At 32.3% G+C, this 16,105-nt stretch overlaps 1 long non-coding RNA gene across 2 annotated transcripts in view; it reads right to left on the bottom strand.

Annotated features, from left to right (window-relative positions):
• The window catches only part of LOC147074004 (uncharacterized), a 745,768-nt gene that overhangs the window by 82,136 nt on the left and 647,527 nt on the right, over positions 1-16,105 (bottom strand). For both annotated transcript variants that reach the window (XR_015070354.1, XR_015070353.1), the window contains exon 6: positions 3,332-3,381. This is a non-coding gene — a long non-coding RNA (uncharacterized LOC147074004). The remainder of the gene's footprint in view (positions 1-3,331; positions 3,382-16,105) is intronic.

Here is a 16,105-nt window from a genome sequence, read left to right as displayed (position 1 = left end):
GAAAATAGTTGCGGTTTATGATTTTTGAATTAAAAGACATTTTAATCGGCAAATAATTAATTATATTAATAGAAATGACCAGCATTAAAATATAATTTCAGATTCGAAGCAAACTTTTTAACTAAGCATGCCTTTCAGATGAAAACCTGGAAAAACTTGTAGAATTTTCGCACATGGATAGATTAATAGATTAATATAGATATTATTTGTAACACTATGACAGGCCATGACGCCAAATGACAGTACCTAGTGTATTTTAGTAATAGAAGAGAAACAATAACAATACCCAGGCAGAATGCTACATAAATATATGGTGACCTCACCGAGAATTGAATTCGGGGCCTCCGGATGAAAGACGAGCGATTTATGCACTGGACTACGAAGGCTGTGCTGAAGGGGACGCTCTACAGAAATGCCCTTGAGAATTGAAAATATGATATTTTTATAATATGTGGTCCGAAATAGCTCGGTCGCCTCAGAGAGACATTTTCAACTCAGTTAAGTATCAATATGTAACAATTTGATTTTAACAGTTGAACGATGAAGTCTTATTTTAATAAGACTGTATTACCCCCATTAAAATGTATATGCATATATATATATATATATATAACATATGCGTATATGCTACTACAACTTTTTTTGTATCACACTGTTATAATATATTATGTTACATAATAATACATATTTTAACAGCTCAACAACGAAATTCCTACAATCAATTAGTTATAATATTTAATTGAGTTATTGTACCTAATGTGTTTACATGAAGTATTGATTGTTAACATCATTAAATATTCTAATGTAGTATAGTATTGTAATTCTGTGTCAATACATTTGATGAAAATGGTTAAATGTCAACATTAAAATAGTTAATCACCTATTATAATATGTCAGTTTCAAAAGGAGTTTACTCAGTAATACTAATTAGACAATAATGATCGCTAACGATACCTACAAACTGTCATTATTATAACAATACTCTCTAATCCACACCAGCTCTATTAATTAGTAGAGATATCCAATTATAACAATTCCGTAACTCTCAAGAGTCATTTAGGTGTGAATACTATATTTTATACATAGTCTATACGGTATGATTTTTAAATTATGTATCTACTTCACAGTAATGAGATGTATTTATAGGGTGGTTTCCTTAGTTGAAAATACCTTTATTAAAATACTGATTGGCAATTCAAACGCATTGGAGTATTTGCAATATTTTAACCATTATTTTCAGTATAGTTTTCTCGAAGAATATTTTGAATTTAATGATCTAACAGTTGATTTGACTCGATATATCAAAAACATTCAACCCCCGCAGTGTGGTGTTTAGTAACATGAACTATTTTTTAATAGATAGTGAAATAAATAATTACCGTGGAATGGAGTGAAATAAAACCAATGCTATTTTCAAAACTTTTTCTACCAAATTAATTTAGTAATATAAGTATTACCTATCATGATTACTGCTTTTCATGAAAACACTATATTTTTTGTTTTTTACGATTCAAATTCATTTATTTTACATATGACATGACAAAAAATAAGTGTTAACAATGTAACATGACTAAATAATAAAATAACAAAAAATATAAAAACAAAGGGACATAGAAGCACATAAAGTGCACTGAGTTGATAGACCCTATCTTAAAAACTTATAAAACAACGTCCACCTAACTTATCCTCACGCAAGTGGAATATATCAATATCTGAAGTGATTTGATTGAACATAGTTATTGCCATATGGTTGGGCCGATTATGATCCCAAACCAATCCTTAAACCCGCAAAAATATCTCATACATTACTCCTTATTTATTGTTGTCATCCAGGCGCTTAACTATATAACGATTCATCGGTCGCATGAATACAAAGACAGTTAACATAAATACGATAAACTTTCATTGGTAGCCGCCGATAGCCGCCTTGTGCATATAGACCCAAGGAGCCAATTCACGTTTAGAGTGTATTCTTAAGGCCGTACATCAGTTGAGGCACGGTCTAAAAAGATCGTTGCTAGGCGATGCGCGGATTGTGGGTCGCGGGTGCAAATGACGCCTGTCAAACGAAATATTATTTGTCATATAAATCCAACATACCTACGTCCATTTTATGTTCTGTTTATTGTTCTATTAGTAAAAATAATAATATATTCATTGACGTGTTTTCTTTTTAAAGTAAATGGGTAACGTTTTTAGTCATCTTTACACGATTTAAGGATTAATTGGCCCGTCGCCATCACGAAGCAAAGTGACGTGCTTCTAACTCGACGTTTTCTCAGTGAATGCGAGCGAGTCCAAAATTTCGTCGCGCCTACAGTTGTAAATTATTTGCCGTTTCACTGATGAGTCACCTTTACAGGAACTCACAATTCAAAACGCAAAAAGTTGGTTTCTTGTATAAAAGATGTTCGAATATTATATTAAGTTTAATGAGATTATATTATTTTTCCTGTAGTAATAATTATTGTAGGAACGTCAACAATCAAAATGAGAAAAATAACATGACGATGCGGTGAAAGTTTCAAATACTCAAATGAAACAAAAATATATTCATACAATATGTAGCTTTATATCATTAAAAGTCACATAAATTCGACGAAGAAAAGTAAATACACTTTGGAGAGCTTTTATTATTGAGGTATTGATTTTCAATTCCATTTATTCCGCGAATCAATTTCGCATGAGCGATGTATGCCTAATGTGCGTCTTGACATTGGAAAGCATAAATTTAATTTAATTGGAAAGTAGAACTTTTCAATTGGAAAAAAGTAATTTGCCGACTCTGTTGTTATTACAAAATGTACAGGTGATACGAAAATTTAAATTAAGTTATTTATTATGCTTATTTGAGCTTCGAAGTTGGTAACGTACATTTTTACTTTATTTGATATTTTTCTTAATTCTGATTTTGAAAGTAGTTACTTTTCCATCATTTTAATAAAAATATCAAATATAACTGCATTTGTTAGTTAAATAAAATAAAACTGGAGGTTGATTGCAAAGTTTTTTATATTCATCACCGCGTTTTTTTTATATTTTACGAAAACTTTAAATATGATTGTTTGCTAATCATAGTGATGTTAATGATATATTATTTTGCTATTCGATTTTTTTAATTGTTCACTAATATATTTGCAAAAAGAAAATGTACTAGTTTCAGTTCTAATTAATGTGCAATTTAATTAATGTGTTTTTACAATTATCTCAAAATAGCAGAACATGTGGGTTACAAATATCCTCATTTATGAAACATATCGATAACAAAATATCTATTTTAAATAATATTATGTATCACGAAATTCAATAAAAACTATTAGATATTACTTACATATTATTCTGTGTTCTATGATCAACAGGAATGATGATGCCCAGGAATATCTGTAATGAAAATAACGTCATTGTTAGTTTTTACAGTTACTTTATTATTAATATGAAACATGTTTCTGTCTTTTTTCTTTATTATAATTTAAAAAAACATACTTGCAATGCCACCTGTAGTAATACTATTTGGCTAAGAATAATAATATTTGTATATAATTTATTATGCAGAGCAATATAACTGTGTATGTATCTATTTCGATACAGCCGTTGTATTTTACGTGAGTTTCATTGGTATTGTTTTAAAACAATAAATTTTTATGACTATGTTAATTATTATAACTTACTTACTAGCTAATACAATACGGTGAATGGGTTTGAGTGAAACCATAAGCCATTAAGTGCGGCGCGCATGAGAGGGATGCAACGTATGTGTTATATGTATTTTCATCGCGCAACAAAGACGCAAACATGAAAATTTACATGGGTCAGAGTTAGACAGCTTATTTTTAGCTTTGCATACCATTGGCAGTCAGAGAGAGTGTATGTACGTGCTGTGTGCGCTGCGTTACAGATAGATAAATCGAGACAAATATATAATGAAATAATACTGCACAAAAACAAAAAAAGACAAAGTATAAAATAATAATAAATACTACGAACAAAAAAATTCAAAGCATAATATTATATAAGATAAAACTACGCAGATGATTTTTAATAATATTTTTGTATTTATTTCGTTAGGTATTTAAATATTTCCCATAATATTCTGAGTGGAGGAAAATGCTAAATAATCACTTAGTATTGAATATTCTCAACATAGTGTTACATATAAAAAAGTCTGGAGATGTTTCTAACAAAATATAATATCAATAAAAATAAATGACTTTAACGTAAGGTGAGCCATATATTTTTATTTTATATACGAAAATCTATGCATGCGAATTTTCCAAGATGATGTCGGCGGCGGGGAAAGCAAGATGGCGGATGAAAATCCATTTTCCGGTTGCAAAATCAGCGATTTTCCCGCTGCAGGTGGAGATTATTTAAAAAAGGCGGTATCAGGATTCGAGAAATGTGAAGAGTTTCGAATATCCATTAGGTAATTTAACGCTTGTAATCCAAGAAATGTATTTTATTTTACGATTAGATTAGTTCTATATCTCGTAAAGGGAAACTGCTTATATATGTTTGTTTGTAAATTAACTACTTATACAATGTATACGTACATTCAAGCAACCGAATATTACTTAATATATTATGATAGGATATACGTAATTCGGATTTATTTTTAGAAATAAGTAATATTACACACCTACATTATTTATGTCTTCCTTTGAAAATAAATATTTAATATAAATAATATGTATACCTATATCATATCGATGGCCCAGTATTGAACGTTAACAAGTCAAAAATTCGACATTTCGCGATATTGGAATTAAAATATTCGTAAATAATTACAATATTAAAAGAACTTTATACATACCACGTCTTTAAATTTTCTGTTGAATTATATAAACTTGAAAATGAAATGTATTAATAATTTAGGATAAATAAGGCAATTGTGAACAAATCATTTTTTTGCTCTTTTGCAACAAACAAACAAATATAGAATAGGTACGGAAATGTCGTTTTGATTTCCATAGTAACGCACGTATATATTAATAATTTAGTTGCTAGGACCACCCCCTTAGCAACCAATAATAGTGGATTGGATTACAGATATCTTCCGAAATAACTTTTCATACAAAACAGAAGTAACTGAAAATGAATTCAATTCTACTTAAATATGTCTAAAAGAATTAAAAGAATGCATTGGCATCGTGTTTGATATATCCTAAAATTTCCAAATGTCTAGCTAGTCGGGAAGCTAGTTAAAAATCGGTTGCAAGATTTGTACTGGATAAATGAACCACCAGACAAACAAGAATACGAGCTAACAAACGTGGTAAAAATGGGCTCTTGCCAGTTTGTACAGAAACAATTCGAAAAAAATAATTTAGATACCTTGAGAGCCAAAAAATCCATATAAAATTTTACAAACTTTCAAACAAAACCAGTTTTGTACGGATCCATTTCGAATTGTTTCCATTTAAAACTGGTGATTGACCATACGTTTCAATTATTTCGAATATAATATATTATATTCTGGCATGTTCCTTTTAAAACTTGTCAAATCTTGCGTATTGTAAAATAAATATTCAAATTGTAAAACATGATTATCACAATACTACGTTTTTTGAGTTGTCACTGTTCAATTCTGGGCCATCGAATTATTATTAACACTATAATACGTCATGATGTCCAATCACAACGGCGTAGTGAAAAAGTAGTATAGTAGTAGTACCTATACATGAAGCGATCGCATACGTACCTAGGCTTTAAGAAGAAAACATTAATATTTTATGACATTATCGGAAATCGAAACGGGAACTTCTAGATGAGAAGCCAATGCCTTACACACTAGAATACGAGGTCGTTTTATCTGCCTAATTTGGCCAATTCCAAAAAGGTAAATTATACTGGCCATCAGATAATGCATTTGGATTATGCCTGCATCCAAGAACGCTCAGTGGGTCTATTCTATACTTATCGACCGCTAAAGTGATAAAGTGATAGATATTATCAAACTTAGGTTAGGTTTGTATCAAAGTATTAGCACTTATTGTAAAAATTACAATAAGTTGGTTGTAATACTTGTAATTGTTGCAATAACTGCTATATTATTAACAGCAGCAAGATAGGTAGCGCTTATTGCAACAATTACAACCAACGTATTGTAGTTGTTGCAATCAGTACTAATACTTTGACACAAACCTTCCCTAAGTTTGAAAACATTTATCACTTTGGCAGTCGATAAGTACAGAATAGACCCACAGAGGGCTCTTACTGCTTAAAATATTGTAACTATCGTGATCTAAAAAAAACCGTCTTCCGCCAACAGTTTGATTGCGCTGGATCAAGACAATTTGTGAGGATTACCAAAAAAACTGTCAAAGAAGCTTATCAAAAGAAAAGTACGTAACGAAATAACGAAAAAATCATCATGACAACGGAAGAACAATAAAACAGCTAAAGAAAAGTTTAATTCAGTAGGCAATTCATAATACACTTAAAATAGTTTACTGAAAATTAGTTTTATACTCGTAAGAGTGTGACTTTTAGTAGGTAAGCAATATTAATCCTTATCGCAATACAAAGCTATAAAGGAGTCAACTATTATTTTAAAACAATAAAGCACTATAATACATACTAATAACGATGTGTGGTACACGCGTACGTAGTGTTAAGTATGGAAACACGATTTTGCAGTAATAACCCGTAAAATATAGGTAAATAACTTTTTAGTAGAAAAACATTATCATCTTTCAATTAAATTTCAATTTTTTTTTCAACATATTGTGGACATTACAAATTATAAGTTTAAGACGTTCACAACATGACATTTAGAAACAAAGATATATAAATATAACAGTATTACATAAAAAAAGAGATAGATGAGTAAATAAATTAGATAGGTACAAGGAGGTACACCGGATGAGTTAAGCAGACCCTATTTTAAGAATTTATAAAACAACGTCCACCTAAACTCATTCTCACGTAGGTGGAATATATCAACACCCGAAGCAATTTCGTTGAACATAGTTATCGCCCTCCCAATTGGCATTACCAGTGGCAGGTTGGTTAGTATAAACATACAAAAGCTGTGAAAATACAATTATACATATATATAGAAGTTCAAAGAAGTACACCGAGTTTGCAAAGAAGACCCTATTTTAAGAATTTATAAAATAGCATCCACCTAAAGTCCAAAACTCACCCTCACGCTAGTGGAATATATCAACACCCGAAGCAATTTGGTTGAACATAGTTATCGCCCTCCCAATTGGGATTACCAGTGGCAGGTTGGTTCTGCACCTTATGAGAATAAACAACTGATGCTCTCTATTTCTAAAATTGTCATCAGGGTCAGCACTGCCCAGAATGGCAGAGTTCTCGTGTATACCTCGTATAAGTCGAAAAAATACGTAGCTAAATAAAGATCTCTTCTAAATTGCAGACTGCAGTATGTAAGCATACCTAAAAGAAAGTGAGTTGGATAAAGCCACGGATGGTATCCGTACAACTTCAAGTAAAGGAGTCTCAAGAATTTCTTCTGAACCCTTTCCACCATAAGGCTATACTTCAACTGATGCTGTGCCCAAACAATAGACCCACTCTCATAATATAATATCATATAACAATCGATAGCGACCCTTGTAATCCGATTTACAAGGCTCTGGCTTTTCATCCCGGGTGTCCCTATGAAGTCACAATTGATATATTATTGTGTGATTATTTCACTACTATCAATCGACTAGTACCCTATCATTTTTAAATTGTTTTGGCGACAATGTCTGGGCGGTAATGTCCGGGCGGTTTTGGTTCGGGCGGTTTTGTCGGGACCCCGAATTTAATACATGGTTAATAATGAGAGTTTATGAAAGTTATTGGCAGTCATGGTGTTAAACCCATCGGCTGCTAGCGACACATCGATACGTATGTCATAAACATGGCCAAACAACCGGCGCACGACCACGATAAAGATACATTTTTAATATTATGGGAAAACAGCAATAAACCAACTAACCTTATTATCATCGCCCGACGCAAAAAAAGAAAACATTATTCCGCATGCGAACGGGCCATTACATTTTTTATTCTCCAACAAACGACCTTTGCAAAATTTACAATGTGATATTTGTTACAGATGGGTGGTAACGTGCATCAATACCATTGACATTATCAGTAATGAAAAATACAAACCTGAAATATAAAAAGCACTAAGTGTCAGAGAAGATCTATGTGCCATTGCCAATATTAATTAATACCTATAGGCCAAATGAGAATATTTAATGTTACTAAGAAAAGAAAAGGAATAAACTCCGAGCCTATAAAAGGTATTTTTTTGGTAACCGGACAAAACAGAACATGATATAACGAAGAAACAGAACGGTGACAAAACAGAACAGTGACAAAGAGAAAAACAAAACATTCATTTTTGTCGTATCTATTTATTAATTAAATACTTATTTAACTTAAGTTTATAAACGAAATGTATATAAGTATTTAATATATGTTATGATCACTGCATGTTGGCCATTTGGCGTAAAAACCTCATTTTATTTGTTTGATTTTGATAATCATGCACAACTCGACAGAATAATCAAACTCATTATTTCATTGTACCTACTCACCCAAGCATTTTGGAAATATTAGATTGATTAAGACGAGATATATGCCGAGCTTGCCAGCAACACTGAGTTGAGTCCCGTTGAATAAAGGCTTTTCGGCGATTATTAATGCAGAAATATATAATTTGGTTTTTTATAGCGTATTGAAAACCTATTCTATTAAAAATGTATACAACATAAAATAGAGATACGACAGTTTCATTAATAAATGTTATATTTTTCCTGAAAGGTTATAGTTATGTTTATCGCTGTTCTGTTTTGTCGCCATTCTGTTTATTCATGTTGTGTTATATAATGTTCAATTTATCCATGGAACCGTTTTTGAAGCATAATAAATAGGATTTAAAATCATAAAAAATAACACAAAAATAATTAGGAAAGTAGATATTAATTATTTATTTTAATTCGATATGGTATTAAAATTTGAAAATGATTTCAGGCATATGGACACACAAAGAAACGGGAAAAATACTGCATATTTTCTGCCGTTCACATATTATTATTACTAGCTCTATGGAGCCGCTTGTTGGACAAAACTAAACTAATCAAATTCCTTTTAGTATACAATAACTTTTAGGTAAATGTCCAATAGAGGAACCCTTTCGAAAACAAATTATTTCACCTAGTCTCATAAAATGAATTGAACGTAGTTATGCAGAATGTAGCCAGTCCACAAGAATGTCGAGCTGAGATAATGGTACTTTAGCAACAACGTGGTATTAAAAATGTATGTAAAATGAATAATTTTTATGCGGCTTGGCTATTTTCAGCAGAGCGTAGAGAAAACCTTTTCGCATCTGATCTATATCATATCTCATTTATTTTTATTTTTTGTGGACTGGCTATTTTCTGCATAACTATGTCCAATTATTATTCGTAAACCACTACAGTTAATTATAGATTGATTAATGTATGTAGGTAAATGTAAATATAACTTATCTACTTATAATGAAATCAATCAAACCTAATGACATCCGATACTTGCCATTTATATCAGTATTTTACCAAATTGATATTCAAGACGGTATTGTATTTCGTTTAGGACTCTTGAATTAATTGGTTGATATTACTGACATTTACGTGAAAAGACTCCATAAAAATGAAAAAAAATAAAGTAGTAGGTAATTTTAATAATTGATAAAGTCAAACGTGTGTTTCTCGTGGAAATAATAATAAACATAAGCTTCATATAAAATGTTTGCAGAAGTAAATTCATAGGCACATAAACATGATATATTATTAATATTACGAGCTACCAACATAACCGTAATACAGAATGGTCATTTATTTCAAACACGGTGTTGCTTTCATTGCGTGTTATTTCCACATGAAATACGAATTTATTATTAATTCAATAATAAACGATACAAACTGCAAATAATAAACTCAAATATGTGTTTTATGCACACACAGTATGGTCGTAAAGAATTTACAAGTCACGGCAAACATTCAGTCGAAAGAGAAAATTTATATAAACAGGCTGATAAATGTAATACACGGTGCTTGCAAGTTTTCAGTATACCTAAAGGCTTTTACGCACAGAGAAATAAAATAATCATAATTCGTGGCGCAAAAAAACATCTTCCCGAGTCTGATCTATTTTCCCCAAATCCTCGTAAACAACAAAATGTATCGTGATTTATAATCGTCATCAGCTTAAGTAAATCTATTGCCGTGTGAAGGCGTCCCCATAAGTCTGTTTATTCCCCTGATATTAATGAGTACGTCAATACAACAAATTCTAAGTAATTTAGTGCCTCCTTGGAAGTGTATTTTGTAGATAACATGACCATTTCTTCTATTATGTACATCGTGAACTGTCTGCCTGATTACTTTAGTGACATTTTCACGTTATACCTGGCAAGCATATTTTTATTATATTTATTTATTTATTTAAGAATACAAAACATTGTGGACATTACAAATCTAAATTCAAGACGTACACAACATGAGATTTACATTATAAGTCAAACATTACCCTCACAAGAGAGAAGAGAATATAGAAAAATAAGTATATATATATATATATAATAACAATAATAATAACAAAAAAATAATGATCAAAACATACTTAAGTACAATTTAGTACAGAAAAATATAATTTTTGAGAACGAAAAACATACAATTTTATACAGAAAAATACAGTTTCAAAAACAAAATGCAAATTACATCATTGAAAATGTCTATATCTTTAGGGAGCGCATTTACTAATCTTGCACCCCTCGCTAATGGTGCCTGATAAGCTTGACACGAGGAAACGGTTCCAATCCAGAATAAATCATGGCTGCGACCACGTAGGTAATTGACAGGCGCATGGAAATTCAAATTCATTAGGACACCAGGATTGGAAACCATCCCTCGCGATAACAGGCAAAAGTGTTTCAACAGCAGAAGAGACCGACGAGATTCAAGAGAGTGAAAAGTAAGCATGCCTTATAGAAAGGCAGTCGGAAAACAATCATCTGACGAATTATCGAAAGGAAAATAGTTAAATGTTTTAAAATAAAGACATCGAAGAAATTTCTTCTGGACGCGTTCTAAAATAAGCTTATAGGAAACCTCATAAGGACACCAGATAATCGACCCATATTCAAGAAGTCCATGTTTCAAATTTGTTGTTCCATAACTTATTTCAATATATTTTTGAGCTGAGTTGACAACAATTTCTGTTGCCAACTCTTCTTTTTCGATATTCGATAATTTTATTGTTACTCTGTCTTTCATGTAATGTTGTCAACTTGATTTTATTTCCCTTATTATTATTCTTCCTTCTTCTTAGTCATATGTCCCCTCTTTATTTTAGCGTAGCACATTTTGTGACGTAGATGCATGACTAATACTGAGGTTCCGTACGATCAAACATAAACAATTTAGTGTAGTTGAAATCTACTATAAAAGATTTATGTATATACTCGTAACATTTCATTTTACGTTGCTGATTTTAACATTGTTGAATGATAGCAGGGCGTTTATTGTGGGAAATTTAAATAGATATAAGTATTATTAAAAAAATATATATTGTTGAATACCACGCGATGGCTAAAAACATCCCTGTCGCTCACGCGTCTTCCGAGGTCATACTAACATCCCATTCCGTCGTATACACCCTGTATATTATTCAACCAGTGTTTAATACCTGCGCATCTATTCTATACACAAGACTGCTATCGGCCGCTATCGGTTATCAAAGGTAGTTTATCATAATATATTTGTATTGAAGCATTATAATTGTTACAATAAGTTAGCCATCTAAGCATCTCACTCTAAAATTTAGCACAATCAAGAGAGGTGCTATTAAAACATAGCACTTATTGTAACAATCACAACTAACTTATTGTAAAAATTATAATACTTCGATACAAAAATATGAAAAACAACCCTCGATAGCCTCCGATAGCGGCCGATAGCAGTGTTGTGTATAGAATAGATGCGATGCTGTCGTTCTTTTGGAAATTTAACGTGCATCGCTGGTACATAAGAAAAATTATTTTATACAACACCTATTTATTTTTATAAGTTATGCGAATATTGAATATTTCTGTCTGCTTTGAAACAAAGTATATTCAAATCAGTAACACGTAGCCACCATTGCCACTCGCAATCCATTCCATATCCACGTCTTCGAGTGCCATGACTAGCATACACTAAAATGCACTTTGCGTGCAAATCAACATCATTGCAGTACCCGTCAGCAGCCAAGTGAGGTAGCCAGCGAACTTTCGAACACGTCCTTGGGCGGGAGCTTTAAGCTTGTCGTCTCATGCGACGGTGACGACGCTGTAAACTGGGGCCGTGAGACATTTGGGAAGCGGAATGCTGAAAAGCGACGCCTTTCCAACGTGTAAATGAGATTTTCAATGTAATTCAAGCTCGGTTAAAATAAACATTTTTGAAAAATCTGATTTATAATACAATTTATAAAGGATATATGGACGCGTGTATAATCCTGTAGTATATTATTTATAATGGTATGTCTATATTTATACAATGACTAAATTTTTAACTGGATATGATGATTTATGAATTTATCATTTTTGATGAATCACGAATGATGTTGAATGAAGACAGACCTGTGTGTTATTTATAATACTGAGAAATATGTACATGTTTAAAAAAAAACTCAAATATCTCAAATATGATGATGAATTTAGATTTTTTTTTAAATGACTCAAATGAACTAATCAATCACACCGAATCATTCACCGTAAATGTACTGTAAGACCCGTTTCACACAGGACATCGAAGGTTTCAGCCACTCGACACCGCAGTGGCTATTGCAGCCACCGAATAGCTAATTTGTCTCTGACGTTTTTGCACAAATCACATTTCTAAACGCATATTTTCGGGTCATAAATTAGAAATACAAACAATGGAGACAGGAAAACTGGCTGCGGCAATAAAAAAAAGTATCTCGGCAGCTCGAGGAGTGAGCCGCCGACGGGACGGTGTCTCTGTCTGAACGCGCCCTATCATGTATGTGTAAATGCAGTCTCTCGATGCACCGGTGTCTCGTGTAAAACGGCTCTAGCTCTCCAAAACTCTCAGTACTCATGCATACATGATACTTTCCATTGATTATTGTATACTTCTCAATTACCAATAAAATACTTGCCGTCTAATAATATATACCAACCAAATAATCATGAGCAGTAGATATTTACTTACATAAACGTCTTTAATTGTATAATACCTATTGTTAGGTGTGGGACTAATTTCAATGTTCCACTGTAAACCACCAATGGAATGAACCTAATTCGATTGCGTCGCGACGCACCGAGCTTGCAAATTCTCGACTTGGAAGCTTAGTTACGTGGCTAACTCGCTTTAAAAAGAAACGAATATTCAGTTGTCGCGTTTTCAAAGTCGTTTTGCACAATTCTATTTGAATAATTATTTTAGGTAGGTGATGGTATTACTGGTGGTGAGGCTTAACACCGCCATTTGATAATAATTCCGTATCCATTATTACGTTACGTTTATCCTGTATATTTTAAAATACCACAGTAATAAATTGAATTTACGAAATATATTGTAGACCAGAATTTCCCAACCGATGTGTCACGAGTGATTAGGAATTTTGCCGCCATATTTGATCCCATTCTTTGATAAAAAAAACTACCTACTGTACACTTTTGTTCTTCTTGTAGTTACAGTTAAAACTTCGCCTGCGTTGCAATTTACTTTGTTGTTTATTAATATTAAAAAAATGTCCTTATGCATTAAAAATGAATATGCGTAAGTATTTTATTGATTACAAAGAATGAACCTTCAGATGATAATATAAAAAAACTCTCATGAAATGTTGTAATATAAATAGGTAAGTATTAACCCAAATATTTAATTCAAAATATTGTAACTTCTTTCAAATTACTAGACGATTACAAACTCCATTGAATAATTTACAGAATATATTTGACTACAACTTCTTAAATTTGGTGAAGTCTACGGATTAAATAGACTAAGTTTGCTAAAATACCCCAAATTCTTCATTTTATAACTTCACACAGCACTCCGGCCAATAACCGTTTGTAACATGGTGTTGCCTTTCAGAAATAAACTATTTTATTCTTTACAAAAAACTTAGGAATTTTATTTGTATTCTATGACTAGTAATACACCCACGTTAATAAGGTTTATGAAATCGCTATCAGATATTACGTACAAATGTTATATAAACTCTCTACGACCATGTCCGATCCTAATAAGATCATAATATATGGGCCTCCGCAAAGTAGAAGTTTGTATTAACAGATTTTGTTTTTACGAGAAATGGATGTCAGCCACTTGCTCAATCTATTTGGTCCATTCTCTGACTGAAACTGAAATTGAAAAACAATATGTGTATTTGTCAGATCCAGGTTTCGAACCTGGGACCCACGGCGCTGTAGTCCGACGCGGCCATCGTGGGTGTCTAGTTATAGTCCAAAATCTGTGATCAGGGTATTTTAGAGTGAAGTCGGCAAGATAAATACGTTCATTTTACCACGACGTCCCTAGACAAAATGCCGCCCCTGGGAAATGCCAAAATAACGCCCCATTTTGTATACAGTATTTTTTATCATCCGTGCACGTGTCATTTCTAGTCACCATGGACGTCAAAGGGCAACGGAAGTAAACTAGACATCGCGAACCTAACAAAAAAATACAGTCCTGTTAAACCTTTTATGTTAATTAATATATTTTGCTTCCAACCAGTGACCTGGATTTTTTTATAAAAGATATTTTCGTTATTACGTACTAAGTTTAGGTAGCTATTTCTATATCTCCCAGATGATTCTCCTCGATTTGCTGCCCTTCGAGTAACTACCACCCCAAGCGACGCTCAATCTGCCTACCCTTACAGGACGTCACTGCATTTTACAGTTTAAAGGAGTGACTGATTCATAATTCTACGTTCAAAATAACATACACAATAATATGAAAATAAAATTGTTTTGATAGGTGGTAGTTATAATATATTATAAATACAATATAAGACTAGAGTTAACGAATGAAAATTTAAGAGTCGTACATAATTTACCATCCCTGACTTGGATGACATCAAAGATCTTTGAAATGCGATTAGATTATCAAGAAGCGAACAGAATAACCGATAAGATGTGCCATACAATAAGAAAGATCTACTTTAAGATGATGAGAAAAAGCGACGCTCTCTCTAAAAGCAGTTAGATGAAAAATCAGTCGAAAATATACTTGGTGTATTCCTTTACAACATAAAAAAGTCATTTAATATCAGTCGAAGACAGCTTTTTTCTATTGATATCAGATTATTTCAGAAAAAAAAACTCATCGACGCCTATCGTGATATCATATTTTTCATTTAACGTTACAGGCTTTTCTCCCCTTAATGGGATTAACTATCGATTATTGATGGAAAGAAATTGTATTAATTAAAATAAAACAAACAACATATTATAATATTACTTATTCCACATAGCTTATATTACTCAGGACCGTTTTTGTCCTCTTCAGTGGGGAATCGTAAACTAGTGAAAAATATACTAACAAATTTTAAATAAAGATTTATTTATTGAAGATAATAGAACATCTCAACAAAATATTACCATCCATGGATCAGGAATTGAATCTGTAATAGAGTATAACATACATGCCCCCCAGAAGGGGGCGGGGGTCTGACAGCGCTCTAGCCTGGGGGTCCGGGCTTAATTATTTTTAGTATGTTTCCTGACTATAAAAAAGGCTATTTATCCAATATGTCGAAGGGTCGCATATTACTTGACCATCAAAAAGAGGATCACGATCAGTGCTTCATAATATGATGCAATTTAAAAATACAAAAAAGTTAAAAATACATAAGAAACCCTTAATTTGACCTCAAAGAACCCTGGGGTTCCGCGGAATACCATTTGGGGAACACTAATGTAAAAAATCACACCGCCCTTTACCTTAGTGATAGGTAGGGGGCCGTTAGGGAGCGTAAATAGGGTTATTCTATATTATGAAGGTAAAGGTTCGAAAACTAAAGAGAGGTCGATTGCTAAGTTCAACTGCTAAGGGTTCACCGTTCTCGGTGCGCCATGATAATA

The sequence above is a fragment of the Rhyacophila brunnea genome, unplaced genomic scaffold, assembly GCF_057557595.1.
Source record: "Rhyacophila brunnea isolate RB1 unplaced genomic scaffold, BYU_Rbru_1.0 scaffold_17, whole genome shotgun sequence".
Lineage (NCBI taxonomy): Eukaryota > Metazoa > Arthropoda > Insecta > Trichoptera > Rhyacophilidae > Rhyacophila > Rhyacophila brunnea.
Note: the sequence above shows the minus strand (reverse complement) of the source record. Positions and strands in the feature narration are given on the sequence as shown.